Raw genomic sequence first — 25,621 nt, 5'->3', positions numbered from 1 at the left:
GGAACATGCCCTGCAGAACATCATTAGGAAAATGGTTCCTTACAGATTTTGACATAAAATACATAAACAAGGAAAAGAAGAAGGGTTTTGCAAGTCCAGAGGCAAGTTGGGATGTAAACAATGGGATCAGGGCAGGACAAGTGAATGACAGAGGAGCTACCCCAGGTTCGCTCTCTGATCCTTCAAAGAATCTGTGGTTATAAGTTTTTTAGGGGATTGATGGAGTTAGAAACTTTTCTTTAGAAACATTACATGTTATCTTGTAAATCAAACAACATACAATCAACAAGAGTTCATCTGGTTCAATATAAATAGATCTTTATTAATAACATGCACATCATACGTATATTTAAAATACATATACATTTTTTCTACTATTCACTTTAGAAAACAATTTCATAAAAACCTTCAGTCAGGTCCCAGGTAATTTTAAACATTAAAAGTTTTTTTTGTTTTTTGTTTTTTTTTTTTTTACAGAACCAGTAGGTATTATTCCAATTATTTGGTGTATAATCACCATGTATTTAACATAATGCAGGCTCATGCATTTCAATAGAAATAGGTGTTCCCTTCTCTGCTTTGTCAATCGTGTCAAATATATGATGATATACTTGACAACACCTGCCACAGTTGTCATATGCAGCTGTGATTCCCTCCTGGGAGCGTTCTACAGGTGGTGTTTAAAATCTGGAGACAACTTTTTTACAACTTTCAGAGTTCCTGCGAGGAGCTCCTGGTACTGCAGGGAGCCCAGAGCCCAACTATGGCAGAAACCAGACAAACAGAATTTCATGAATGTCGGAGAGGAAAGCAATCTGAAAAAAGAAAAGAGGGAATTGGCAAATCCCCTCTCGTGTTCATGGCAAACTGAGGTCAGGGTTGGGTTTCCCAAGGTCCTGCCAAGTACCAAATCAGATCTGTAGAGAGTGCACAGAGATACCAGCAATAGACGGTTTGCAGATTTACAGAACATTTACAAAGGCTCATACGAGGATGGGACTTTAAGGCACAATAGTCCATATACTCCACACATTCATTGGAAAACAGAAGTTGAATTTACAGTGCAAGAGAGATGTATTGAAGAGCTGAAGCAGCAGCTCGGGGGTCACCGTCACCGATAAGGCGGCGATTGAGGGGGATCTGCAGCCCCAGCCCCACACAAGCTCATGCACATGCTGAGCATCAAGCACACGAGGAGCCTCTCGGGCTCCAGTGACAGGGTCTGAGCGAGGAAATTGGGTGATAACCCAAGCATTTACAGGATCAGGGCCCTAATGTCACAGAATCATGGAATCATGGAATGGCTCGAGTTGGAAGAGACCTTAAAGACCGTCTGGTTCCAACCCTCCTGCCATGGGTGGGGACACACCTGCACTAGAGCTGGTTGCTCAAACTCAAACTGTTGGGGTTCTGCACCAGACCCCATCCACACCCACACTGTGGCCCCCACAAAGGTACCCCGTACACCCTTCACCAGCATGTCCAGCCAGAAAAGCAGCACAAAGAAAACCCAACTCATGGAGACACTAATTACAGCCAAGGGTGCTGCTATTCCCAGGTGAAAATGAATTGTCCTAAGCCAGTCATTTTCAAAATGATCAGCTCTCCTCACCAAGTCTGTCCTGGTTACCCAGCTCATCTATAGTCTCTCTGATGAATATTCTATCTCCAAGGCAACTGAGTCAAAGGGAAGCAAGGACTTTCTTTACATCCAGTGCAAACATAGCCCATATGTAGGAGTTCCTAATGCAGTCATAATAGAACATATATATATATATATAAATCTATCTCAGTGAAAGTTGACCACCTACAGACAGATTCTCACATCAGAAGCCAGAAGAGCTGAGCTGTAGCTACAAACCCAAAAAAGAAAAATCACTGTATGTAGCTGTATTAAAATGCTGGTACCCAGTAACTTGGCAACTAAATGTTAAAATCAATGTAAGTATACAATTCAAAAGGTGTCAAATATTTCGGGAGTCACTTGCAATGTTATTGCACATTTGTACTTCTTTATGACCCCATAAACTATTTTTAAGTGCTCAAATCAAAATTTTCAGACCCACTTTTCAGCAGCGCCAATGCTGGGCAAAGCAGAAGAAGTAAAAACTGAAGCAGACTTAAAGCATATAGATGAGTGAACCTTTGATTCAATTCCATATCAAAAAGTCAACCATAAAAAACTCAGTTTGTTCTCTAGAAAGAAATTATCCATTTTAACAACTCCTGGAGCAAGTGAAAATTTAAAAAATAGACATTGTGTTTTCTTCAAGAAAACAGCACATGAGAAAAACATGACTAAATTATCATCCTCTTTCCTAGGAAGCCCAAGGAGCTTTGTGACCTGATGCAGATTTTTGTCTGTTATATCTGTTCAGTTATCACAACGCCTTCACAGAGAAGCTTTCAATAGGCAAGGAAGTATCTTCCTCTTTCAGCAGGCAAAGAACTTCTTCAAAGGTGAATCTGACAGGGACAATGTTTTTTTGTTCAGGTGAGGTTAAAGACTTTGATCCTACTGAGTTTTTTCATTTCATTGAAACGTTTCTAATTTTAAGTTAAAAGATTTGTTTATTCAAGCCAGAACCATCCTATGAATATAAAAAGTCAGTCAGTGAGAGAAAAGAAGCATTTAAACATTTCCTGTACATGCTAGATCGTTATGAAATCAGATGAAAACCGACAGGAAGAGGGGGAAAAAAAAGCATAAATCAAACCACTTCAGAGTGGAAAATTACATGGTTTGAAAAATCAGAAGACAGGAGCAATTTTCCTTTACCATTCCCCCAGCCCTGGAGTGGCACGAGGCGTTCCTGGTGCCACAGAGGCCAGAGGGCTCCTGAGGGATAATGGCACCTCTCACAACAGCAAATGGGCTTCTCTGCCAGCTCTTACTGGTCACACTGGGGCTGTCCTATGGACCTGACCAGCAGCCTGGGCTCTACCAGCCCCCTGTTGAAGTGGGCATGGCCCCTTTCCACTGGAAATTTCTCAAACTACATTGAAAGCATTTCTCAAATCATGCCACTGGACCAGCTACATGATTTTGGGCTGGTGTAAGCCCAGGGACAGCAGGAATCAAATCATGCACAGCCAGGAAGCTCTGAGGCTGAACTGCACTGGCTAAGGGTTGAAAGACACTTTTCTAAGAGATAAATAAATATGACTTGTCTCAAAGCAAAAACAGAGATCTGAACAGTCATCTCAACTAACAGCACCTCCCAAACAGCACTGCCCTGTTTTTTCAGCCTTCCCACAGTATCTGAGATGTTTATATTCTCTAGTTTGCAGGTTATCCTTGTTTTGAATTACACTGCTGACATTAATTTATTTTTTTTAATTAAAAAAAAAAAATCTGGAGTTTACTGCTTCCTTCTGTCTCCTAAATCTCTACTGACTTCTAACTACTGATACCAGAGTTAACTTTGTTCTTCACACCTTTTTGCTTTTGCCTTTCTGCCTTTTCTCCAGCACTAACACGTGCCTGGGAGCTGTGACGATATGTGAGACACACACGACCAGGGCGCTCTGAGCAGGGTGACAGGAGGAATCTGACACAAAAAGCACATTCCTGGCAAGCCACGGTATTTGTTCACACTATAGAATGCTTCAGAAATAGCATCAGCCACATCTGCAAGAGCAAAGCCTTTCAAAACAAATAAAAAATTAGGTTCTTAGATATATATGTATATATATGTATATATGTATATATATATATATCTGCCTCCAGCTGAGTGTGCGCTATTATTTACTTTGTTTTAAAGCTTTAAAGTGGTGATAGCCAACGAGGCAAAGCCAACAGACCTGTAGGACTTTGACAGGCTTTGAACCATCTTGTGTATTTGTTCAGCAGTTCTGGGATGCAGGTCCCTAACAGCTAATTTACAGGCTCGATAATCACATTCCCCCAGATTATAGTGCAATCTCTGCTTCTGACCCCATTGCTGGAGCATCATCTTTTCCCTAATGTTACTCTTTGGTATTTTCATGACGTAGCTTTGGCAGCTATGAAACTTTCCACTTGTAGTCATTCCATTTGCTGAACATCCCACATGCCATAGCTTGTGAAATATATATATTTACATATTTTAAAATTAATTCCCAGATTGAAATTAGACATTTCACTTAACCTGAAACATTATTACTGATGGAGAACAGTTTCATCAGGAGAGCCTCTGAGGTCTTACCATCATCTGTCAGATACATTCATTCTCTATCTATGAGAGTTATCATTGTTTTTCTGCCTTTTATAGTCCACATAAAAAGAAATTGCTGTCTATTCCCTAGCACCAGTGTGAACCTCGGGCCAAACAGCAAATTAGCATGCAAAGAAGTATTCGGGGAAACAGCTAGGGAAAGAGGCAAATGAAGTTAAGGGAACACTGATGATGGGCTGAAGAAACAATCTTTCCTGTGAGTCATTCTGGTTTGTATTAAAATAGCAAAGTAGATACCAGCTAAGAGATAATATAAGTAAAAAGTGAATGCAATTATTTTTTTAAAAAAACCAACCCACAAACCCTTGCAAATCTCAGTATAGAGTGTCTGTAAGTAGCAAGCGAGTTCAGTCTCTGAAAATCCTAAGCTAAAGACTGATTCCTTTGGCACTGACTCCTTCACGGTCAAAGCAATTCTCAAAGAAACTTTCTGTCTATACTTTTACAGCAGATAACTTGTGTTTTACTCCTCACTGTTAGACTACTCCACTGCTTCGGGGACTCCCCTTGCACCGGGGATGGCGTAATTTAACTGCGAGAGTGATTCGGAGCATCCGCATCTACACACAGGTAACTTTAAGAGCAGCTTTGTTTCTACAAACCGCCTTGCACGCAGTCTCTGCAGGTTTAGGACCTCTGTATTGCACCTCTCTGTGTGTACAGCAAGGTGCTTCACACCGGGGGTTAACAGCGGGGGCTGCAGAGCATTTTCCAAAGCACCTTCCACTCAGCTCCCTGGCCTCCGCCTCCATTGCAAACACATCTGCAAATAGTGCCTCATCTCAACACCTCAACAAGCAGTCCAAGCATTCAGAAACAAACATCAGTGGGTCTAACAGCTACTTTAATTCATTTTATAAATAAGCAACTGAGAATTTTGCTCCAGGTGGCTGCCCGTGTAGCCCATCCCGTAGACGGCGTTCTCTGCAGAGTAAGGCACGATGCGATACGAGTGCAGCTCTTCATAATAGAGCGACTGGGAACAGCACTCCTGCACCATCAGCTTCAGCCGTTTTCGTGCGTCAGAGTAGGCAGTCCTATAGCACGGAGCCTCCTTAAAGTACTCATAGCTCTCCCTCTCTGTCTCTAGGTGAATCTTCCTCAACAGATTGTTAATTAATACAGACCTACGGAGATAGGCTTCGGGGTCGTCCAGGAAGCGGAGTTTCTGGAGAGACAGTTTTAGGATACAAGTCCGGTCCTCCGGTAGTATCAGGTGCTGGGGAGTAAATGGATGTTGTTTTGATTTTTAAAGATTTTTTTTAAAGCTTTTTGAGTCTGCATTTTTGTAATAAACTTTTTTACACACTTTTTGTAAATAACTTATTGTTTTTACATTCTTTTATAAAAGTAGAGAAATTTAATAGACTATTAGTTAGTCCAGTGTCATTGGAGAGGTGGCACTTTCACCCTCCAATCCACTGTCACCTTTAGAAAACTATAAATGCTAGAGTCAGAAAATAAACTTACCTTTTTTACCTTTACAATAACAACAACTCATATCATATTTTCTAGTGTCCTATAGTAACAAATGAATGGGTTTTTAGCATCAAGGAATGAAATTAGTGGGAGGGTGGGGTCTGGAGCAAGAGAGATACTCACTTTTGGACAATACTCATGGTAATCCTGATGTAAATGTTCTTCTTCTGCATATTTTCTCTTAAAGTAAGCTACTTTCGACGTCGTTAATGTCTTTGGTAGGCCCCGAGCAGATCAGCTCTGCACAAAAGAGGAAAAAGAAAGTCAGTATTGGCCAGGGTGGCTGCAACATCTCAGTCTGGGGTGTGCAGGGCAAGGAGGCATCCAGAGGGGGAGCACAGCCAGGACAACACTCATCCTCAGCTTGCAGCCCTCAACCCGCTGGAAAAACAGTTGAGAGGCTGGCAAATGTGAAGCTGTCTCTGAAACAGCCACCCTCAGGCTTGCCAGCACAGGCAGCCCATCTCCCCTCCCTGGAGTGACCACCACAGCACCGGGCACGGGCAGATCTCCTCCTGGTCCTACAGCTGGGTGGGGTGTTGGGGCCAGCCCCAGCCCCACAGAGCAGGCAGGAGATGCCCTGGATGGGAATGTCACTGTGCACTGCAGGAGGGACCAGGATGGGGACACTTGTGAGGAGGACAGGGGACTCTGTGCCCTGCTGTCGGGTGTGCGGGCCGAGGATTGGGTTTTGATTTCCACCCATCATGCCCAGAGCTCCGTGGCTTCCCTGGAAAACCAATGCAGAGAGCATTCACTAGATGGTAGTGTTGTCTCAGAAGAGCCCCAGTTCAGAGGGAGGGTGATGGAGTTGATTTGTTCTCCGGGTGGCTTCAGTTTTTTAGGGCACAGGGGACGGAGGTTCAACATTTGGGATAAGAAAAGGAATTATTGGGCTTTTGTCCTGTGACAAGAGCCATGGGGAGGTCTGTTCCTCCAGAGCTGAGCCCTGCAGAGGACCAGGGCACTCTGAGCACCTGCAGCCAGGCCTGGCTGCCTGTTCTGAGCTTGCTCGTCTCCCAGGAAAGGTGACACGGTGCTAATTCAGCACCTTAATGAGGTTCATAATTCCAGTGGTACTCAGCCTGGTGAGCACTGGGTCCCTGTGAGAGCCAGGACTGGGCTTTCCTTGGCTATTCACCAGAAAATACGAGGAGCCCTGTGCATTTCTGGGAAGCACAATCTCCTCCCAAACCATCCCTTTTATGAGAAATTTCTGCTATTTGCTTTTAAATGTACTTAAAAAAAAAAAAACCTAACAAAAACCACCAAAGTTTTATTATACTGATGTCTAAAGGCAATCCAGGGGAAGAAAGTATCCAGAGACACTTCAGAGAATAACTCAAAGTCAGGTCCTATGGAAAATATTTTCTTCTGCAAATTAGGATCTCCTTATGGGAGCATTTGAAACTTAGATTTTCTGAAGACATAAAGGATTTGGTTCCCTGACACAATAGAAAAGCCATAATGTATTGCACAGCCAGAACACAGGCCTCATGTTGCTGGAAGGATCCTTCCATGGGACATGAGAGGCTCCTTGTGCCTTATTTGCTGCTGGAGCTGATGAGATACCCACACAAACATTCCAGGGACTGACAGCATCTCTTCTTCACTGACAGGAAGGAGCAATGTGCTCTCCCTTCCTTCTTCTACATCAAAAACCCCCAAGAAGGGTTTGAAGAAAAAATCCCTTCCATGAGAGCATTCTTGCGTTTTCTCACTGAATTTTGAGTCTGTGAGGATGGAGGTTTTTCATGAAGGATTCTGCAGACCTATGCAGAAAACCAGCTGATGGAGTAACACCCCATTTGGAGTCAAGACCCCTCAGCCCTGCTCTGGGACCCATCAGGACATGGATTGCACTTCAGAGAAGCATTTCTCCAGGCGAGGGACTATTGCTCTTACAGTGGGACAACACTGCCAAGGTAGTCAGGGTTCTAGCTGCCCTGGACCACCACACACATCAGAGATGCTCCCAGCACCCACCTCTGCTCGCAAGGGCAGGGCTGTGGTCTTCACCACTCCGCTGGCATTGAGTTTAAATCACAGGTTTAAATTCATACGCAGCAACCTTCTCTGCTTGCAGGTTTCATTCCAATATTTGAGTTACACCAGAGCCCGGGCAGCCTGGATATTTAATTACTCTGATATCGTGTTCTCCCAGGTGGAAACCCCACTGTGCTGTGTTATCTGAGCACAACAACAAATGCATTTATCTCCTAGTGCCATGGGATGGGAGAACATTACAGTTCTCCTCACACTGCTCTGAGGAAGACAAAGGTACAGACAGATGAAGTGACATTCCCATAGCCACCCAGGCTGTCAGGGCTGGGAAAGAAGCCAAAGCCAGCACACAGGTAGATCCCTTCCTCCAAACCAAATCTCTAAATGCTAAAACACACTTCCTAGTGTTTTTCAGGGAAAAGGCTGGAAGCACAGCCCTACCACTGCCTGTGTGCAGTGGAAGCAGAAAATCATCCTGAGTGCAGGGGCAGCACAGACAACCACAGCGTGCAGAGGATCGCAGCTCAGTTCTGCAGCTCCGCCAGCTCCATGCAAAACTCTCCCTTGCTGCTCCAGCCCACGGGAATTCCACTCCCTGCACCAGAGATGGAGGGTGACTGTGAAACTCAGCATCCCCTGAGCACAGTGGTGCAGAAGACATCAGGGAGCCGGGACAAGGGAAGGAGCACTGGCAGCCTGTCTGGGAGGGAAGGAGGGCTCTGGTTTTGCACATGCCATGGGCTGGAGGCTAGTGCTGGCTGGCAGGAGCAGACAGAAAAATTGTATTTTGCTGAGGGACACACATGACCATCCTGGCAGTAGGTTCATTGAGCTCTCAACTGGCATCCCCTTTCTGGGGGTAGGTTCAACACCAGCCTGGAACATACCCTTGGTTGGCTGAATTTAAATTTCTAAAGACCTTATGTCAGCTAAAGCAGCAAAGTTGTCATGACCTCCTCACCCCAACACCCATAACGTAGTTTTGGAGCAAGGAAGGAAAACAATGGCCAAGCAAACACCACGAGCATCTCTAGGCTGTAAGTTTGGCTTGAAATGTGTTCTCAGTTTTAAATGAAAGACTACTTGAGGAGCAAAGTAGCCCCAAGCTGTTCAACACCACACCATCTGTCAGCAAATCCCGGCAGCTCCAAATCTGCAGAGCTTGGAGCACCCACTTCCCCAGCTCAGCAGCTCCCAGGGGCTGTCACAGGCGGCTCAGCTCCCCGGGAGGGAAGGGGTGCTGCCTGCACACCTGCAGGGTGAGACAGTGAGCTGGAAGCACTCAAGTCCCATCCCAGGGCTGCTCAAGAGAAGTTCAGGGCCTGTTCTTGTGATCAGTGCAGCGGCCATCCCACCACCACTCATTTCATCACCATCATCTTTTGTGGCTGCCGCTGGTGCCCACACATCTGTCTGCAGGTTCAGGGGAACAAGAGCACGAATTGTGACCTTGCAGCGTGCCCTCAACACCAGCAGCGATGCTAAAGCCCTCGAGGGGCCCCTCTCCATGCAGGAGGCTCGCAAGGACCAAGCCTTTCTCTAGCCCTTATTGGAAGTCAGCACTCCATGGCTCTGTGCACGCCTGGGAGCTACTTGGCTGGGGTTACACCCATCCAAGGCTGTAGTAATGCCGCAGTGAATCAGACCCTTAGTGTTTTGTTTAAATATAAACATATTGAATCAGTGCTTTTTGTGTAGAAGGCTATTCTCGCGAGCCAAGTGTTTTGACAGCTCCAGCAAGGTGGTATGAGTCACTGCCTCTGCCTCACTCAAGCTCAGAGACAGATACATCTTAATCACATTACGTTTTTTCCAGCGCTACACCACAAGTCAAGGCACGGGGCCAAATCTCCCCACGGGGACCAACCAGCACAGCGCTGAGTCCTGAGCCTGGGGTTTGTCCTTCCAGCCTGGATGAGCGTCGGGAAAGCGCATTCAGCATCCCGGCAGCGCTCAGCCGCAAGCCCTCTGCTGCTCCCCAAGGGCTCGCTGCAATTTGCAGCGGCGGGCGGTGCTGGGGGGCTCGGCAGCTCCCGCTGCCCGGTGTTTACACCCCGCCGGTGCGTGCCTGCTCGGAATGCACAGCACATCGGGGCACGGCGGCTGGAGCTGCCATTAGCGCTAATGGAAGCTCGGGATATAAATCCCACGCGCGGCAGTGAGGGAATAGGCGCCTCTGTCTCAGGCTTGGAGCTCTCAGAGTCAGCTTCGCAAGGGCTTCAATTGTACTTTCAACAGAGCAAAATGTGTGCGTTCCTGTTTATTTCTCCAGGAATAATTATGGTGCTCTGTGGCGTGGTACTCGCAGAGTTATTAGGCATGTTTGAACAGAGGGCTGTCTTATCTAAATTGGATTGGAAATAGATTTATATCATGGCAACTTCCCATTTGAACTGCAAATTGCAGCGAAGTCACTTCACCTGCGCTCCTGCATCGCCCCAGTGACAGCAGCCCCTCTTCGGCATGAATTAATGCCGGGCGATTTCCACGGGGCTGCAACCTAGTCGAGACAGGAGCTAAGACGGAGTTTAAAAAATGATTGAACATCCAGGAAAAAAAAAACACCACCTGAACTTGTGCTTTTGCATCTCAAACAACAGAGAGGGATCTGCAAGGCGGGCTCTGCACAGCAGCCCCGTCACAGAACTTGTGCGTGAGCCCTTGGGAGCATCCCCTCACCTGCCTGCTCCCGCACCTCCCCTACCTTTCCTCGGGAAGAAAATTCCTCCCTGCCTGCTCAGCGCTGCAGAGAAAGGGCTCGTCCGAATCGATACTCTTTGGTTGTTGATGCAGACATCCGCAGGGGGTGAGCAGGGAGCCGGCTGGCCGAGCCAGCCCCGCCGAGCTGCGCACCGAGGTGGTGACTCAAATGTGCCGCTGCCCTGCAGGGCTCCTATCGCAGCCTAAAGGAGAGTGATCAATATGCGAGCTACAGCTGCCTGAGACGGAGACCTTCGCTGAGCATCTCTTGCGTGCTCAAACACAAAGGCTTCTGAGCACACAGAAACTGGCCTTCATTATCAGCGGGAGACGTGACTTTGACAAGGCAGGACGTATCATCATGTCCTTGCGACTGCTGTCAAACCGCGGTGATAAACTCCCCCGTCTCCAACCTTCAGAGCACTCGCAATTAGGGGGTGCTCAGCTGAAACGTGCGCCTGGTTTCACATGCTCTGCTGCTGCTTTTCTCCTTTCCTAGGGCAGCATAAGCAGCTGGTCCCACTGTGGGATTCCCAGCTGATAATGCAAAGCTACCAGACCACAGGCAGAGGAACATGTGGATCGAAAACACATGCCAGCCCCAGGATTTCACGCGGCTGCCAATCGATGGCAGCCCTTCTAGTATATCGAGCCTTATCAGCCAGAGCAAGCCCCCTTTCCTTGACTCACGGCGAGGTGGGGACCCCCAGCCGCACTCTTGTCTGCTGGCTTTGCACTTTAAAACCGCCTTTTAGTTTGCTGATTGCTCTGCAGATCTCCCTAATTGCAGATTCTCCCTGGGCACACACATGTGTACAAGGCACAAGCATCTGAATAGCTCTCGTGAGGGCATGAAGGCATGAGACTTAATGGCTGAATGACTATTCCTGTCTCCCTCCTTAGAGTCCCGCTGCTTTCCCGAATAGAATAAAAAATAATTCCAGGTTCACCCCCTTTCGACATTAATCCCAATGAATTCCCTCACTCAGCCCAACCAGCTGAAGTTTGCAAACTTGTTAGTTACCTGAGGATGCGGAGTCAGTCTGCAAAGGGTCTTTCTGGGGTAATCTCAGCAGTTCTGGTAAGATTTCTCCCTCGCACGGGCTCAGCGAGCATTTCTGGCAGCACGGCACTGCTGAACGGTCACCTGCCGTGGTGGATCAAGGAGAAACACACATGGCTCAGGTGGCAAAATCAGGACAAACACAGCGAGCAGCTGGACCACAAGAGGTGGTGAAATAGCAGTGCTATTTCAGCATCCCCACAGGGCTTAGTAACAGGGATAAATAAGAGTTCTGATGTTACACCCAATTCTCTAACTTTGACCTTGCTTCCTGGAGGTCTTTCACACATCAGGAAAGTAGATAAAACATTAAGGAAAAAAAAAAAAACATTTCAGTCTCTCAGTGGTGTAACTATAATCCACTCAGAGCAAATGCTGCAAAAATACAGCTTGCTCCTCTAAATATCCGGATGTTTCTGGAGCTAGAACATTAATTCTGCCCCAATCACCTCTTAAAATGGCACATTATTTTCTCCATTAATTCTTGTCAACCTCAGAGGAAAGCTAAAGGGCTACTATTAAAACCATGCCATTATTTTGAGTAGCAGCATTAATTTTCCATCATATACTCTCACACTGCCTGCAGAGCAGTACAGGTCTGGGGAAAGTCAGATTCCCATTTCCCTTTAACAGGGTGCACATTTCAGAGTTTGCCTGACATACATTTTCCAGGCGGATGCCTTGCCTTCCGGGTGAAGCATTTGGCACACTGTAGTAAGAACATCTCCCTCTCTCATGGGGAAATACGATCACAGATACATGTGTATACCTAAACTTTGCACTTTTTACATGTGTGTGCCAGAGACACTCAGACTTTTTGAGTACCTGAATGAAATTAGACATGTCTAAATCCTGCAAGAGAGAAAGGAAAAGAGAGCTCGTGTGTGTGCATACTCATGTCTCGCAGCTATAAGACAACTAAATTTAGACAGTTGTGTCATCCCAGAGGATGACAGCATTAACAGGCGATGGAAAGAGGAGCTATGGTTACTTTTCAGAGTTCAGCTCTGACCGTAAAAAGAGGACTCTGATTGAAATGACCTTTCGTAGAGTCCGGCAGAGCTGCAGCACCTCTGCCCGTGGCACTGCGGGACGCGCGGAGCCTCCCTCTCGGCTCTTCCCTCTCCCACGCTGCAGCAAAGCCACGAGAGCTCCCAAACAAACGCAAAACTTACTCCACGCCAACAGCCACCTGCTAAACCCTTTGGAGCAGATCCCACTAGCAAAGCCCCACACCACCTCGCTGACACGGACAACCCCACAGCTCGCTGCCCCCGGCCACCGCCGGCTCAGTGGCACTCACCCAGCGAGCCCCGGCTCCAGAGGGAGGGCTGCTCCGTCCTTCCCTCGCTGCTCCTGGACGAGGTGGCGGCGGTGCTGCTGGTGGCGGTGGCGGCGGTGGTGGCAGCTCCTGCGGGTCCCTGCAGCCACTGAGGAGCGCATCACCTCCCGGCCGCAGCCCGCGGAGGTGGGTGCCCAGATGTTCCCCGCGCGGATTGGTCCAGCGGGAGCAGATGTTGCCGGGTTGCTAGGAGCGTTGCTAGGAGCGCTGCTAGGAGACGGTGACGCTCTCTCCATCACTCGAGGCCGCGGGGAGGGAGGGAGGGAGGGAGGGAGAGAGAGAGGAAGGGAGGAGGAAGAGGGGAGGAGGGAGGAGCAGGTCCCGCCACCGGGATGCTCCGCGCCGGGCCGTGCCGTGCCGGGCTGCGGGGTGAGCCGGAGGATGGAGCGGGTGCCGCGGCTCAGAGCTGGACAGGCGGTGAGGAGCTGCCTGGGGCTCGCGGCAGATGGGGACGTGAAACGCCAGAACCGGGAGGGGGGAGCAGCCTGGGGAGGGGATGGGCAAGGGGAACCATAAAACCTCCCGTCAGGGCGGACTGAGGGATGCGCGGAGCGGGCCGGCAGCCGCGGAGGTGCCCAGCGCTCGTTGCGGCACTGAGAGGGAGAGGGCTCTGCTCGCTTCAGGGCAAGACTGGGAGAAATACAACCCAGTGCCTGGAAGGGCTGGAGGAAGAAGAGTCCAATTCGGTCCTGCTGGCAGAGAGCCGAGCTCTTCTGCTCTTTTACTGGGTCATGCTTCTCTTCCCTCCTGATTTATGATTCTTCCTTTTCCCTCCATGCCCACCATCAGATCCTGGCCCACTTTTTCCCCTGAGCTTTTGGGATGTTCCACCACGGTGCCCTGGGTTCCACCCTGGCACTTACACTCATGATCCCATGGCCAGAAATTGGATTGCTGGAAAGGAAAAAAGCTGCACAGCAATAAAGCCCAGACTTCCTCTCAAATGAAATAGCAGGTTACTGTGGGATAGGACAACTCCTGCATCTCAGCCAGATTTTACTGCTGAGCACACTCCTTAGGGCAATAGGTAGGACAGCAGGCTCAGCCTACCCTCACAACCAAGGGTCCACACAGAAAGGCCCAGAAAAAGATCAAAAGGAGTCAGTAAAATCCTACCTGAATAATACAGTATGCAAAAAGAGGGGAAATCCCTTTTCCTGAAAGCCTAGCTCTGTATGTTAATACTGGCAGATAGGAAGGTAAAAAAAAAATTTTTTTTTTTTTTTTTAAATACACCAGCTATGTGTAGGTACTTCTGGAAGAAGTGGGTCACTCTCAGAGTGAAAAGGAGTTGCACAAGGTGAGCTTTTCTGGACAGCCAAATTGGTGCCAATGGCTGCACTGGAGTTACTGGTACAGCACTGGCTTAGATCAGCCCCAGAATCAAGCTTCGGCTTTGATCAGGACTTTTCTGCAAGAAGAAACATCTCTAGACAATAAATTTTCCTCTGCACCTGCCAGCTGTGTCCATTTCCTCACAGCTACCATGGAGGAAGGACACTGTTGCTCCTGACAGACTCACATTCATGCCACAGCCTCCCTATCCAAGTAGTCACTCAGTCCAGTCCAGAGAATCTCAGAATGGTTTTGGAAGAAACCTTAAAGATCATCTTATTCCACCACCTACCATGGGCAGGGACTCTGCCCACTACACCATGTTGCTCAAATCCCCATCCAGCCTTACCTCGAACACTTCCAAAACAACTACTGCCATCTCCCACCCTGATACTAAAGGTGAATCAAAGGCTCAGACAGTGCCAAAAACAAGACAAGGTGCAATGGAAACTACTCATTTTGACAACATTTGAAGCTCCCGGGCAATTCCCTGCTCCCCTGTGATCTAATGCATATTCTACCTGGTCATGTCACTGCTGGAAGGACACAGGGAGTTCCTCTCCCTCTGTTTGCTCCATGAAGGTTCTGCAGAGGACTTTGCACCAGGCTTTGTCCTCTTCCCTCTTAGACAGAGGGAATGGAGTCACACGGCATATGGCATCCACCTGGATCAATATCTCACCCAAATTTTAACAAACTGGGTCTTGGCAAGCCTGAGACTCAGCTAGCACATGTCAATGCAGCAGCCTCAGATCAGTTATTCCCTTGACTTGGATCACCTGGCTGCATTTGGTACTCAGTCTGCACAAACATGGGCACACATGGCTCCCCTGATCTTTGCAGCTTGAGGAAAGATCATGGCCACATATTTCCTTCAAATTATCTCTGAAGCTCTGCTTCTTTTATTGAGAAGTCAAATGAAGCTCCAACTAATTTCAAATTTGAATTTTCTAGGACAATAGGAAGGCATTAGAATTTAATTGATTTTGATTACCTGCCTTATTATTATGCTGTCAGGAGCAGTAGTTCAGATTGGTGTAATTTTAAATTTACTGTGAGGTGAATCTGACATTTCTCTCCTGCTGAACCAAGGACTTGAGCAATTCTTCAGCTCTTCAAAGATGTCATAATTAATTCAGTAATATCCCTTCTGTAAGCAGAGATAGAAAAGGAAGACACAGAAGCACCTACTCCATGCCTAAAAGCTGAATGAACGACAGCATCACTCACTCCAATCTCTGTGAAATTTACTGTATTTTTTTCTAACAATCAAGACAATTTCTGCTGCAAAGACACATCTTCCCCTCTCCTGTCAGCACAAAAGCAGGACTTAACTAGCAGGCAATTATACACAGCCAAAAGATCAGCTGTGTTTCCTCAGCTGGATCCAAGAAGTGTTTCCATCCCCTGATCAGCCCTGAGGAAATTCTTCCACAATCCAAGAGTAGCTGCTTTTCTTTGCCCACTTCCCAAGGGGGCAGAGAGTGCAAAGAAGCAGATCCCCTGCCAGTGTAAACCAGCACTGTTCTGCTGGCTCAAAAGGACCTCCATCAGGAAGAGAAGATGCTCCATCTCACCCCATCCCATCTCCTTCCTCCTGCCATGGAAGCATGAGAAATCACCTCCCCTCCTTGTCTAGAGAGGAGTTTTCCCCTCTGTCAGGGATGCCTGGTCAGGAATCACTGCCCAGCTGACTCACACAGTATTTTAGTGCAGCAGAAATTAAACAGACCCATGAACTGGGACCAAAGTCTCTACTGACAGGGATATTATTTGAGAAGATAAGATTTTAAATGTGTTCTGCAAAAGATAAAACCTGGACAGGCAGACAATAGAAGAGCAGTTTTTTCCTTTCATTATAGTTTTTTGAAAGCAGGATTGCCTGACATATTCAGTGCTATAACAAATACATGTTTTTAAATGGTTTAGAGCAACTGGAGATATAAAACCTCAGAACATTAGCATTTACTTTAACTTTCTCACAGAATTAGCAAAAAAAAAAAGTTCCTTCATTTCAAAGCTGTTATGTCTCCTCAAGTCAAGTGTTAAAAAAATGAATTAAATTGTTGTGCCCTTTTGAATTCAAGCACATTCAAATGATGTGTGTAGAAAAGCACCAGCCCTCCCAGGCTGCATATACCTACACAGGTGCTGCATTTCTAAACACAGCATGCAGAAGGTATTTTCAAAAAATAAAATGCACCCAAAGTGTTCTGCATTTGTACCTGAGAAGTTTCAGATGTGAGGAGCTGCATCCTGGGCTAGGTTTTATCCTTGGCCTGGCCCACTCAGCTGCCTCCAGCAGACACAGACTGTCAAAAGCTCTCCCAGCCATTGGCTTGTCACAGCAAATGATGATGAGTAGCTCCAGTTTTTGGACCCTGTACAAGCCTCCCAGTGGTTGGCCAGCCTCAGAGGGACCAGATGCCTTCAGAGGCTAATCCTACCTCCATCTAGAATGCAGACAGCTCTTTCTCTTTCTGTTCTTTCTGTGCTAGAACACTATTTTTCACCTCTATCTTCCAATTCATTGTACAAGAAAAATTGTTGTTATTTTAATTTTTTTTGATTTTTTCTTTCACCTTTTTACATTTGAGAAAAACTTTGAAAAACCTTCTGAAACAAGCTGGGAAAGAGCAGAAAAAATTGAGTTCATTTTCCTACATATCTGTGCTCTTTACCCCCTACACTTTCCCCACATCCCCAGCTCAACCAGAGGCAGCACATGCTGGAGCTGTCACAGTGGACCAGCTCACCGACCCCTGGCCATCAAACCCACTCCTTTCTGCTTCTGTGGAAATGATCCTCTGCCAGCTGACAAAATCTGTAGAAGCATAACTGTCTTTGAGACAGTTACCCTGCTCTCAAATGTGATTGAAATTGGCCAACCTGTTAAAAAGTGATGGTGGTGGAAGAGAGACTGGCGAGGAGACAGATGGCAGACAGCTCAGCTTTAGCCTCCACTGAGCTGATTGAGAAGTGGGAATGCTTTCACCCTCTCGTGAAAAATGATATCACTCTTTTGCTGAAATTCAAAACTTTGTTTCCTGACATTAAAAATGTGACTTTTCCAAGTGGTCAAAATTAGGATGGAAGAAAAAAAAATGTCTTGACAAAGCAGCACTTGGTGCTTTGCCAAGGGATGAAGTCATTCTAAAGAATTAAAATGCAGCTGGAGGAAGGACAGGATAATCAGAACGATAAAACATAACACAGCCGGGAGCCCGGCGGGGCCCACACGTGCTCGTGCTGAGCAGTGGTGTCCCAGCAGGAGCAGCAAGTGGAGTGCTAAACCCTTTTTAGCATGGTGGTGCTGTACACAGAGCACAAACCTGAGTTTTTACTACCAAATTCGTGGGCAGCCTCATTTGGGCCAAGCTGGCCAAGTGCTGGCACCAAGACCTATGGCCCAGTCGCGTCTCCCCAAGTTCAGTGGCAGCAGCTGCATCGTGGAGTGTGCTGAGCTCGCACAGGGTCACAGGCAAGTCTGCCTGCAGCAGTGAAACAAACCCTGGGCTGGTTAGCCCTGAACTGGGAATCCGCCTGGGAAAACCCACCTGAGGCTGAGGACACTCCCACAAGGACAGGGTGAGGCTGTCAGAACAGCAATGTGATGCTCCCAGCAGTGCCCAAGTCCTCCAGAGCCATCCAGAGCCATCACCGGCATCCCTCGGCACTGGGGTGACTGGGGAGGAGCAGGGTGAGTTGGTGGGAGAGATGAGGCTGGTTGGCTGGGCAGGGAGAATTTTAAGTGGTTTTCAGAAAATGCATGGGCTGAAGCAGTGTTAGGGTAACCAAGCCAGGAAAACGCTGTCCTGGTACTGACTCAGACCCTGGCAGCAGCACCCACCTGAGCTCCCAAATCCCTGAGCAACTTGCAGACAGTGCCTGGCTCTGCAGATCCCCTTCTGTGCCTGGAGGAGCTGCTGGGGGACTGCTGCAACCCAGAACAAACCCCAGCCCACCCTGCAGCCCCTGCCAGCCCTCTCAGCTGAGCCTGGTCACTCACGAACATCAGCCTTTAGCAAAACATGTATTTCACCCCCAGTTTACACCAAGGAGGGAGAGTTTTCCCAAACTCCCTAGTTTTTCTCTGAGCCTCCCAGCATATCCCATTTCTCCTCTGTCTTTAAGATGAAGGGCCCTGGGCTGGGTTTTCTGTGTCCTCAGACATGTCTTGTATCAACTGCTTTTGCTGAAGTTTACAAGCACTGAAGCTACCAACTGTTGCCAGAAAAAGAAACTCTATTTCAGGGCTGGTCCTGGAAAGCCAACCCTGTGGGTGCCAGCAGGGCTGCAGAAATCGTGGTTTCTCATGTCTCCCTCAAATCTGGCACTGCTATTCTGAGAGGAACAAACTAACCCCAGTTCAAAGTCACCAATCTGGGAATTTGTTTAGCTTCTATCGTTCTCCATCTTAATGTGGGCAGCGATTACAACTGCAACCTGCCAGAAGTAAACCACTCAAAAATACATCATGACCAAAGGTAGATGCAAACAAAAGCAGCCACCAGACACAGACACACCCTTTGCTGGCCCAGTTTCACCTCTCCAGCTCATCATTTGAGCTCTTACCTTTGTTTCCACCAAGTGGCCGCGCCAGCTTCGATGGGGGCATCCCTCCGTGCCCCATACACACGGCCAGGATGGCAGCAAGGCTGGTATCTACACACAGCAGGGACATTGGTGGCACTGACTCCGTGTGCCCTGGTGCAGGTGCCACCATATCACTGGTGTGCAGGAGAAATGATGAGTCCAGGGTCCCACCACAGAGGGGGCTGGGGGGGCTTCTCTCCCACATCCTGTCAGGGCTGGATGAGACAGCAGGGAAGGGCAGATGTCAAAGGCACAGCCAGCACTTTTCCTTCCCCACACAGAGTTGGGTCAATGGCTTCTGTGCAGAGGGAAGCAGAGACATGAAGGTGATGCCTCAGGATTTAGCTTTTCTATTTTTCAGGTCCTGTACTGCTTTAGTGTGTAACTCTAAAACTCCATAGCCTGTCAGCTGCTGTTCTCCCCTTTTGTTCAGACAAAACAATTCCTCTCTAGGCCTGAAACTCAAGGACACCTCATTGTCTCAGCCACGAGAGATGCAAATAACAGTGAACTGGGGGGGCAAACTTGGAGTAAATCACTTCATTACCTGAAACTGTATTGGAGGATTAAGCCCTGATATATAGATGGACCAAACTTGTAATTGTATGAAAAACTTGTGACTGTTGTCCATCTTGGTGTAGCCCCTCGGAGGCTTTGACTGCCCAAGGTGTCCCTAGTGAAGGCCTTCAATAAATACCTGCTTTAATTCTCTTAATTTTGTCTAGCCTCTATTTTAGATAGCCACTCCAAAGGATCAGTGGGACATGGGAATCTCTTCAGTCCCTGAAACGCCCCAGCCTGCTGCCACAGGGCCCCTGTGTCCATGTGGACGGACAGGGGGACCAAGGGCAGGGCAGACACTTCCCATTCCTCCCAGTCCTGCATTATGCACCAGGCACCTGCACCCTGCTCTGAACAAAGCACGTCCCCCTCTCCTGGATGCATATTCACTCCGTTCTGCCACAGCGAGGACAAAAAGGAAGATAGGCTGGGTTTGCATGTCTACATGAGCCATCTGCTTCTATTTTATTGATAAACCTGTAACAGCAGCATACTCCATGACAAAAAAAGACTGTTTCTAAGGTGTGGACAGCTGTGTGTGTGCAGGGGTAGTTTCAGCCTAGAATTCTGCAGAAGCTGGGTTTAATGCTGATTTTTTTTTTCCAGTCAGATATCATCTAGACATTAGTATTCCTAACACAGCATATAATTAGCAAGAGGCAATGTATTGTATGATCATTCACGTTAGCACTTAAGTAAAATGAAAAATGTTTCATTGTCAAATACATGAAAAGCTAAGAATAAACCCATACCAGATTTCCAGTTGAATATCTAAACATCTTTTCCTTGTAATTTTCATTTTTTTATCGCAGTTTTACACTGCAAATATCTCTTTCAATCACATACCCAGCAAGTGAAACAATGCTCACAGTGGTCCCTCACCAGTCAATACCAACCCTTCTGTAACTAGATACAAGGTACAATTTTCAGTGCAAATCTTTGAACTTTACAAAAGTGAAAACGACATATAAATTTGTTTCTTATAATTTTCACAGTAGGAAAAGTTCTCCCTTTATAGATTTATTTACCATAAAAATAATTCATCAATAAATGCAAGCTCTAGAATCCTTGCCTTTACACCAACAGAAGTTAAGGATGTGGCATTTTTATTAATTTGCCTGTATTGTTATTTTTTAAAGTAAACAACTTATCTATAAATTTTGTGCTTGTCCAGAGTGGTTGTGGAAGTGCTCAAGGCTGGTTGGATGGGGCTCTGAGGAACCTGGTCTAGTGGGAGGTTGCACACGGCAGGGGGGTTGGAATGAGATGGTCTTTAAGGTCCCTTCCAACCCAAACAATTCTGTGGTTCTGTGATCTCAGGCTGGGAAAGGGAAGCTGAGATCTCCATTGTTCCTGGTGCTCCCTCAGCCACGGGACTGAATCACTCCAAACACCAACCAGCTCTCTGTGCTGAGAGGATGACAGCAGGGAAAGGAGAAATATGAAATGTTCTACTAAACACCAGGAGGGAGATGCAGTAGGAGGCTCACAGCACTGTCCTGTGGCAATAAACCCCAGGAGCAACGTCTGTCCACCCACAAAGCACTGAGGGGAACAACTCCCACCTCATGGGAAACAAGGAGGAAACAGGACAAGGACACACCTCAGTGTCTCCAGTGTCCAGCTGTGCCCACAACGGAGACAACAAAACCCTGCCAGAGATGGTATATTGTTCCAATGTAGAAAGAAGTCAATGCACACTAAAAATAACTTATTACACACGGTGTATTTAAATCAACAGTCAAATACACATTGAGATGTGCTTCATGCAAATGCCCTGCGGCACTCTGCCATAAAAACCATTTTTTATATATACACACACACATATAAATGTCACGCAGTATTTAAATGCTAAGTCTACCAAATGATTACTTCATTTACTCTTCTTGACAAACAAAACTCTCTGCTGGGAAAAAGTCAATGAAGTTACAGCTGAGAATAAGGCCCAGCAAGACACAAACCACAGCAATGCCAGCAGAGGAATACAGGAGAGGTGTGGTACCAGTTTAATTGGAAAACTTGTGCTTGAGGTGCCACAAAGTGACAAGGGATTGGAGGACAGGTTTTATCCTGAGCACCATGAACATAAAATATTGCTACCAGGCACAGACCTCACTGACCTGCCTTGGACCAGACCTCTGCAGATATTAATGAGAAGATGGGAAATGCAATGATGGAGACAGCATGAAGGAAAAACACCTGGAAAGTGCTAACAAGGCATAACAGAGATGAAGAAAGCTGGCAAAAGTATATGATTTTTTTTCCTGGTTGCTAATGAGGACAGAAATTTGCAATGTTACCCTAAGAGAAATGAAGGGAGAGGCAAGTATTTGGCATGATGAAGCACCTTCCCTGAAGGTCACAGCTAATAAATGTTCTGGGGCTCAGGAAAAATCCTGCTTTTGTGGGAACCCTGAATCTTTGTTCCTCACCCACGGCCAATATCAGCTTTTTGTCTCTTGTTTCTCAGTAAGATCAACCCACACTGGGAATGACACAACAGGGGACAAACATCTCCAGAGTATTTGGTGTCTATTTGATGTCCCCCACTACAGACAGAGGAAATACAAAAGCAAGGAGGAAACATCTTAGCTCCTCACACCCGCAGCTGCCAAAGCAGCTGTGATTTCTGTTAAAACAACAACAAAAAAAAATTACTTTCCAATTTCCTTGAGAGATGAGCAAGTAACAGGTCTGAATGGAGTTTCACAGCTCCCATCTGGCTTTTGTGTTTCTTCCTCAGCTTTTCCAACCCCAGCTGCCTAATACTCACTGGGGCCAACCCAGTGACCATGCAGGTTTTTGGTGTGTGAGATCAGACTATAACAGCCTACCTGCATCACTACCTGCAGTCTTCCTTCTGCTCCACCACTGATACCTCAGAGGATTCAGGGGTTTATGCCCCTGTGATAGACAATACCCTAATCCTATGCAGGTTCTCAAATTAAGACCAAAAGAAGTCCCATCATTGGAATTTTGTTCGCCTTCTGCGAGAATTAGGTTTCCCCTGCTCTAGGTGTAAAGACCTGTCTAGTGACAGGGCTTTGCTAAGGTTGTTCAGCTTTGCAGGGAGATCTCATAATTCATCCTCCCAGGACAAACTCAGGAGCAGAGAAGAGGGAGAAAAATCTCACCTTCAGCCTTCTGTTTTGGGGGAGCAGCACAGGGAGAGCCCAGCCCAGGTAAGAGCTCTCCTTTTACCCTTTCATTTGTATAGAGGGTTTGTGTGGTGAAGAGAGGGATTGTAATGCCAAAAGAGATGAATGACATATGCCAAGTTTTTTATTGAGGCTACAATATTGACCTATATCTGCTTTACAAAGGTGAAAAAACATGGATAGCTGTGTGGGTTGAGCAGGAGCATCTTCCTGCTGCCAGCTGGCAAACAGCTTGGGGATTACAGCATGAGGATTAATAGCCTTTGTCATTTCTAAGTGCAGATGCTAACCTTACTCATATGACAGACTGATCTTCTTTGGATTCTGTGCCTGTTTGCTGTTCCAGAAAGATGACCTTGGGCTGCTGTGAGAGACAAAATATTTACACATTCATTTCTTAGGGCCCACAGCGTAGGCTGCAGGAAGACACAAGCTCACTCTGCACTGAATAAAAAAGCTGTATGCCTTCAGCAGATTTGGAGCTCAAAAGTCATGCAGAGAAACTGGGTTTCAGCTCAGGCTTGATGCCACTGCAGCCTGGCTGTGCTGCTTTCTGGAGTAAGGAGTGAGCAAATTCCCAGCTCTACAGCAGCACAAGCACACCAAGAGCCTTCCCCTCCTGCCTCTCTCCCCCGCCACCACCTTCCCACCACTGCCTGGGGTTTTCATTTCTTGCATGACAGCTTGTTAAATCCTCACCAGATCCCAAATAAACACCCAGACCAGCTCTGTGGAATTATCTTGGATGCCTTTCCAAGCTTTAGGATCTGTCAGCTTCTGGCTGCTTGTATCGCAGAAGCAGATGAACTCAGAGCCAGCACTGCTTCCTGGGATATGAGAATGTATTTGTTGGGGTACCACATGCTGGAGGGAAAAACCTGCCTCATTCAAAGTGTGAGCTTCTCTACAAACCCTGGCTGCTTTGTTTCTTCCCCTCAAAGCATAGCTGCAAACATCACACTTAGCACATTTTAAATGGAAAGAGGATGTTCCTGCATACTAATTCCTGCAGGCTCCGTTGTCCTTTTGCAGAACACAATGCCCATGAGAAAAGGAAGAAAGCACATACAAACCAGGATGTTTCTTCTGTCATTAACTTGGTCCACATCGAGGTGAATGGGTGTCACTCTGTAAATATTTAAGTGTCACAGCCCAGCCAACAAACTTCAAACTCCACAAGTGGACAATAGAGCAGGGAGGCAAGGTCTTGATCGGGAGCATCACAACTTTGAGATGACCCTTCTGGGAGGGGATAATATGATGGAGAAGGCCATATTCTTTGCTCAGTCTACTTTTCGTGCTGAAGGGCAGAAGGCACGAGAGATGAGAGAGAGAGGCAGAGAGATGAAGTGCTGTGATCACACAGATTAAAAATGATGATAAATATGGGAGCGGAAAGCAAGCACTGCAGGCGCGCCAGCTCCAAGGTCACTGCCAGCTCCAGCTGAAGGGGAAAATGAACTGCCACCAGAGGAAAAGCCTGCTCCTCTGCCAAGCTGCCACCTTCAGCCTTATGCTGGGAAAATGATCAATAGGAGCTGGCAGCCTTTGGATCTGTGCATCCAGGAACTTCTAACGACATCCATGACTGAAGATCAGTCAGCTATGTAAAGCACCAAATAACTCCTCGGGATCTGCAGCTGCTAAAAATACACCCAAGCATTGTCCACCTACCCGGGAGCTGCCCAGCCCACATTGCCCCTGGAGGGAAAGGCAGACAAGGCAGAGCAAGCAGGCCACAGCAGGGTCCAGCTAATTAAAGACACTGGCAAAAAGGAAACCCAGACAAATCAAAGGATGTGGAAGATCATCCAGATAAAGCCTTTGCAAATGGGCACTTCAGTGAGCGATTGCTGCAGCTCAGTGGGCTAAAAAAGGAACTCATTTCTGTGGGCATCAGTTGAAGATCACCGTTATTATGGGGAGTATAAACACGGTGAGATCACTCTGTTCTGTTGTCAATAAACAGTAAAAAAGAAAAAATAAAATAGCAACAGAGAGCTTGGCAGGACGGGGACATGGTGGCTGGGGAGAGAACAAGGAAAGAACAGACCTCAATCAGCTGAACAATGCTGCTCAAGATACAGAGATGTATCCAGGGCACTGGCCCATAATGCAGTTAATCCCTTTCCACATTTTCAGGCCTTTTTTTTTAAAAGAAAATTCAAATAAACCATAAAAAGATTACAAACATTGGTGTCAAAAGGGAATGATTTATCTTAGAAAACATGAGTGCATTATAAAACATCCATAATCTAGACCAAGCATGTAAGTTCCCAAGCATGCTAGAACCAGGTTATCCATTCCTATCCTGCTCCCTGAAATTCCCATGGCCTTCTCACAGCTGTTCTCCCCACCTGGAGCCCCACAGAAGCAGAGAGCATCATCATCCACATGGAGAAAGCCAGGGGAGCACGGGGTCTACCAGCCATCCACGAGTCAAGTGAGAGTCAGGATTCCCAAGGAATGGAAAACTTCCTGGAAATTCAGTCTTGTCAGCCACTTCCAAAGGAAACAAGGGGTTAAAGCAGTGACTAAAAGGGCAGTGGTGTTTACATAAGAAAGACCATGAGCACAAGCCCAGCCTGTATCAATATTAGCAATGACTAATTCAATCTGTCAATGGGAAGAATTTGCAGGAGCTTTGGAATATGCCAGAGCTGCTGCAAAGCCTCCATTTCACAGACAGTCAATAAGGGAAGGCAAAAAAACCCACAAAAACAATAAGAATCCCAAAACATATCTAGCAAACACAAGTACCCCCAGCACCTTGTTCATCCCAAGATGCCTAAATTTCTCCATTGCTTTAGTGGGAACATAAATGACCCCACAAAAGCACTTCTCAAGGCATGGATGTGCCAAGAGTTTTGGCAGTAGCTCTAAAAACCCAATGGTCCCCCTTGCCCCCTCCCTCCAACATGTTCTGACAAAATACAAGGGTAAAATGTGGCAGCAAGGATGCAGCAACCTGCTTCCCTTGGACAGCAAAATTTTAACATGTGCTTAGGTATTGACTTACTCTAAGTAAGCCATTTTCACTTGCTTTTCTCTGACTCCAAAAACTCTACAATGAAATTATATATTACAATTCAATTCCCTTAATGCCATATCTTCAGAAAAGATCTTAATGTGAAAACAGCATGGAAGTCCAAACCCAGTATACTTC

General features: G+C 46.8%; 1 long non-coding RNA gene across 1 annotated transcript; it reads right to left on the bottom strand.

The window, feature by feature from the left end:
• Positions 1–296: 296 nt before the first annotated feature.
• LOC137475158 (uncharacterized) lies at positions 297–12,930 on the bottom strand. The gene is made up of 4 exons (XR_010999712.1): positions 12,767–12,930; positions 11,425–11,547; positions 5,820–5,936; positions 297–5,436 (listed from the first exon to the last, which is right to left on the bottom strand). It is a non-coding gene; the product is annotated as an uncharacterized lncRNA (long non-coding RNA).
• Positions 12,931–25,621: the final 12,691 nt, after the last annotated feature.

Source organism: Anomalospiza imberbis, chromosome 6, assembly GCF_031753505.1.
Source record: "Anomalospiza imberbis isolate Cuckoo-Finch-1a 21T00152 chromosome 6, ASM3175350v1, whole genome shotgun sequence".
NCBI classification, from domain to species: Eukaryota; Metazoa; Chordata; class Aves; order Passeriformes; family Viduidae; genus Anomalospiza; species Anomalospiza imberbis.
Note: the sequence above shows the minus strand (reverse complement) of the source record. Positions and strands in the feature narration are given on the sequence as shown.